The following is a 6000-nucleotide window of genomic DNA, read 5'->3' on the forward strand; positions in this document are numbered from 1 at the left end:
TGAGATTTGTATAGAATTGGCATTAATCAATATATTTATTGTTTAATACTACATGTATATTATAGATACAAAGTGAATTAAATGAACCCAATTACATGTACTTTATATAAGCAATGTTTTTTTATTCATCGTTACTTTGAAATCACATTATTTTCATTGATGATAAAAAGGTTGTATTTGTACCGAATCCAAAAAGTATGTTGTATGACATTGCATTATCTGTACCAATTATTTATTTGCAAACCAATATACAATGTTTATTTCTACTCCAATATATTTGTTTCAACCCATGATAGTTTATTCACTCTTCTCACTTAAATACAAGAATAACACACGATTAAATTACTGAAACAAGTAATGCTGGTAGATTATAATTTGATATTGTATACCATTTACTCTCTGTTAGATAAGGCGACGTGGTAATCTGTTAGATAAACATACATGGAAGTATATGTTAGATAACTACAATTTATGATATATTTTAAACCAAGGAAGTGGCCTTTCTAAAAATAAAAAAAAATAAAGGAAAATATATTTCATACAATTGTTATACTGTTACTGTTATCGTGAAGAAACATGATTGTTTATTTAATGTTGTTTATGACAAACATGTAATCATGTACATTTTTTAAATAAGAACAATTATGCTACATGTATGAAAAACTCTCAAAAATTATGTTTTCATCAATCCAAGTATTTTTTTATTTGTATGACTTGATTTATACTGAATAAAGATTACACAAACATACAAAATGGTGTTGGCTGTGTGACGGAATTCCTCGTTGAGAAGTGGTATCGGGTGTCCCATAGAGAAGAAGCAAACCCTCCTTGTGATACACTTGTGAACATTTTAAAAGACCCATTTCGCTGTGTTCCAGAAAAATCCCCATTATAGCTAGTGCATTACATGGTTGTTGTTGGGGGGAAAGGTGGGTCTTTTCTATTGGCAATGATTTACTTTTTATAGGCCCACATTGAAATGTGGTCGTATATTGTCGTCGCCTCCCTTTTACTGTTAATATCCGATTGACTTTAAATTTATACGCAGTGTTTAAGGTCATAAGACGAAGAAGCCTTTGATTTGCTCTGCCCAGGCAACGTTCCTGTGCTCCGATTGCCTTCAAATATGCACAGAATGTACCTTGGGATTCTAGCTATCACATATTAAAAATAGAAGAGTGTTGGATTCCGAGAACGTTCAAAATAAATTCAAAACCCGCCCCCAACAATCAAAGGTTTTTTGCTTAAAAAATTGCCGTATTTTATCGAATTTTTATTGTTCTTGATATCTGAGGATTTTTCTCAATTTAGTATGTGATAAATATCATCGCGGCGCAGCCAACCGCTAGAAATTCCAGAGATTTGGACCACCGGAATGATGCCTCAGCAGTCAAAAAAGGTCAAAATAGGCGATTTCGGTTTCTAGTGTCGATACATCGTTACGGTCATTTTAAAAAATTGTCTTTTAAGGATAATGTGTATAGTACCAGTACCTATCACATACGGAAGAGGCGATAAAATCTCTTTGCATTTGCAATTTCAAAATTAATTAAAACCAATATTAAATTCCGAAAATCGTTTTTTTGCTAAAACTTTTTTTTTTTTAATCGGATCAAAATGGGTGTAGGGCACAGAGTCCGGGGTGGTAATGGGCGTATTGTGTCCAAATTTCATGGTTTTCGGACAATCGGTGCCGGTGTCACGGCGAAATTCCACTTTTTTCCCCTCATGGAAGCCGTAAATTGACTTAGAAAAAAAACGACGAAAGGCAGGTGACAAGAACAAACGACTTGAACGAATGCAGGTATCACCTTGAAATTTTCAGGGTACCTAGGTACCAACGTGAAAAGTTGCTCGCCGGAATTTAGTACTCATGGTACCTTTGGTTCCAGCGTAGCGCATGCGCGAAGTCAAATCCAGCTAAACTCGAAAACAACCTTGTCGGCACCGAAAACATCAAAGGAGAAATTCGAATAAAAAATGATACAATGATTTCACACAACAGGCCAGCTATTAGCCTCTCGATTGACAAGAGTTTCATCGCCCTCCATTCATTATAACCAATGTCATCGTGCCCTAAAGAATCAACAAATCAGCTTGCTTATCTCTGCTTACCCTAGGCTCATCTTTGAACTCAATCATGACATTGACCTAGTGAACGCCTACACCAAGTTTGAACATTCTAGCTTAATTAGAAGGAGAGTTCTTGTGTTCCAAAGTCCCGGCCCTTCAAATTGCTTCTATTTTTCATTTTCAATTCAAAATGGTGACCATCACGTGACCGAGATCAAAATTCTGATCCGATAGATTTTTAGGTATTCCTTCCAGGATTCCGAAAATATGACGCCCGAGTCTGTAAGTAAAATAGCAAAAAAGCCTTTTTGATTTTTCACGTTTAAAGTTGGTGGCACTTCCGGTTCGATCGACAAACTCCATATTTTGTGTACGAATCAGTAATTACTTGTCTAGTATCGAATTTTTTTTTTAGGTCATTCTGACCTATATTTCGACGATTTTTTTGAAAACTTTGATCCTTAATTTCACCAAGGGGAGATAATTTAGAAAATTTCCAAGGACATCATTGAAGTCGCATTGGCAAGATCTACTAACATTCTAAATTTCACGAAAATCGCACAACTATTAAAGAAGTTGTCAAATTGGTAATAACTTCCGGTTCGAAATGACAGCGACGAATTTTCGAAATGAAAAAATCCGAAATTGCAGATTTGAAGTAAATGTTTCAAGATACTCAAAGAAAAAAGAATTAGTAAAATAGGTCAAATAGTCACAGAGTTACAGCATTGTAGGTCAAATGCATTCCTTCGTAAAATTCGGTGATTTCGGATTCGTAAAACGTTTTGAAAATATATTTAATCAACAGCCACCACCAATTTTTGGGGGGATAGGTAAAAGTTTCAGAACGATCCTATGGTTAGATTCTGAGAAATCCGATTTGTGGACAAAACACAAAAAAAAAATAACAATAATAATCTTAACAGAAACAATAAGCTTTCATATGTAATATGAAAGCTTAACTAGATCTGCATAGCAGATATGAAAGCTTTCATATTAACTGCAAAGGGGGTTATTAGAATCTATTGAAACAATAAGTATAAATGTCATCAGGTATCTGAAAAATAACATTTACCTTATGAACAAGATGGGGAAAAATACAGAGTATGTTAGATAAGACGACGTGGTAATCTGTTAGATAAACATACATGGAAGTATATGTTAGATAACTACAATTTATGATATATTTTAAACCAAGGAAGTGGCCTTTCTAAAAATAAAAAAAAAGGAAAACATGATTGTTTATTTAATGTTATTAATGACAAACATGTAATCATGTACATTTTTTAAATGAGAACAATTATGCTACATGTATGAATAACTCTCAAAAATTATGTTTTCATCAATCCAAGTATTTTTTTATTTGTATTACTTGATTTATACTGAATAAAGATTACACAAACATACAAAATGGTGTTGGCTGTGTGACTGAATTCCTCGTTGAGAAGTGGTATCGGGTGTCCCATAGAGAAGAAGCAAACCCTCCTTGTGATACACATGTGAACATTTTAAAAGACCCATTTCGCTGTGTTCCAGAAAAATTCCCATTATAGCTACTGCATTACATGGTTGTTGTTGGGGGAAAGGTGGGTCTTTTCTATTGGCAATGATTTACTTTTTATAGGCCCACATTGAAATGTGGTCGTATATTGTCGTCGCCCCCCTTTTGCTGTTAATATCCGATTGACTTTAAATTTATACGCAGTGTTTAAGGTCATAAGACGAAGAAACCTTTGATTTGCTCTGCCCAGGCAACGTTCCTGTGCTCCGATTGCCTTCAAATTTGCACAGAATGTACCTTGGGATTCTAGCTATCACATATTAAAAATAGAAGAGTGTTGGATTCCGAGAACGTTCAAAATAAATTCAAAACCCACCCCCAACAATCAAAGGTTTTTTGCTTAAAAAATTGCCGTATTTTATCGAATTTTTATTGTTCTTGATATCTGAGGATTTTCTCAATTTACTATGTGATAAATATCATCGCGGCGCAGCCAACCGCTAGAAATTCCAGAGATTTGGACCACCGGAAGGATGCCTCAGCAGTCAAAAAAGGTCAAAATAGGCGATTTCGGTTTCTAGTGTCGATACATCGTTACGGTCATTTTAAAAAATTGTCTTTTAAGGATAATGTGTATAGTACCAATACCTATCACATACAGAAGAGGCGATAAAATCTCTTTGCATTTGCAATTTCAAAATTAATTAAAACCAATATTAAATTCCGAAAATCGTTTTTTTGCTAAAACTCTTTTTTTTTAATCGGATCAAAATGGGAGTAAGGCACAAAGTCCGGGGTGGTAATGGGCGTATTGTGTCCAAATTTCATGGTTTTCGGACAATCGGTGTCGGTGTCACGGCGAAATTCCACTTTTTTCCCCTCATGGAAGCCGTAAATTGACTTGAAGCCAGGGTCCTTGAAGTTGTACAGCTGCACCCGGTGACCGATATTTATTTAACGGGGAATAAGTGATAATTCATATTATAGCAGTAAATAATTAAAATATTTCATAGGGATTATAATAATATGTATATCTTGTCTGGGTACAGGGTTAAAACCAATATTAAATTATGAAAATCGTTTTTTTGCTAAAACTCTTTTTTTTAATGGGATCAAAATGGGGGTAAGGCACAGAGTCCGGGGTGGTAATGGGTGTATTGTGTCCAAATTTCATGGTTTTCGGACAATCGGTGCCGGTGTCACGGCGAAATTCCACTTTTTCCCCTCATGGAAGCCGTAAATTGACTTGAGGCCAGGGTCCTTGAAGTTGTACAGCTGCACCCGGTGACCAATATTTATTTAACGGCGAAAGGCAGGTGACAAGAACAAACGACTTGAATGAATGCATGTATCACCTTGAAATTTTCAGGGTACCTAGGTACCAACGTGAAAAGTTGCTCGCCGGAATTTAGTACTCATGGTACCTTTGGTTCCAGCGTAGCGCATGCGCGAAATCAAATCCAGATTAACTCGAAAACAACCCTGTCGGCACGAAAAACATCAAAGGAGAAATTCAAATTTTTGAAATATTCAAATACCAAACAACGTTCGACCATGATCCAGGCTATCCTGAAATATATTAATTTCGGTAATAGGAGACATATTCTCTAGGTCACGACCAATTGTATATGTTTTCAAGCCCATAAATGTGGATTTTTCACTAATTGTCATTTTCAATTCAAAATGGCGTCCATCATTTGCCGGAAATCAAAATTGTGTTCTCTACCGTTTTTCGGCTTTCCTTCAAGGATTCGGAAAATATAATTGCCTTGTCTGTAAGTAAAATATCAAAAAAGCCTTATGTAATTTTCACATTTCAAGATGGTGGCATTTCCGGTTTGAGCTACAAACTCAATTTTTTGTGTACGAATCAGGCAATCTGACCTATATTTCGTCGAATTTTTTGAAAACTTTGATCCTTAATTTCATCAAGGGGAGATAATTTAGAAAATTTCTAATGATATTTTTGAAGTCGCATTGATAAGATCTACTTACATTCTAAATTTCATGAAAATCGTGCAACTATTAAAGAAGTTGTCAAATTGATCTCAAATTCCAATTCAAAATCACAGCTACGAATTTTCGAAATTCGAATATTCGAAATTGCAGATTTTAAGTAAATGTTTCAAGGCACCCCTCAAAAAAAGAATTAGTAAAATAGGTCAAATAGTTACAAAGTTACAGTAATGTAGGTCAAATGAATTTGTTCGTAAAATTCGGTAATTTCGGATTCGAAAAACGATTTGGAAATATATTTAATCAACATTCGCACCCCATTTTTGGGGGGGTAGGTCAAAGTTTCAGATTGATGCTATGGTTAGATTCTGAGAAATCCGATTTGTAGAAATGACACAAAAAAAAAAATAATAATAGGAAAAATGAGCAGAGCTACATCAAACCTAATTTTGAGTCCCTCAGTGATAAAT

The sequence above is a fragment of the Patella vulgata genome, chromosome 9 (assembly GCF_932274485.2).
Source record: "Patella vulgata chromosome 9, xgPatVulg1.2, whole genome shotgun sequence".
NCBI lineage: Eukaryota > Metazoa > Mollusca > Gastropoda > Patellidae > Patella > Patella vulgata.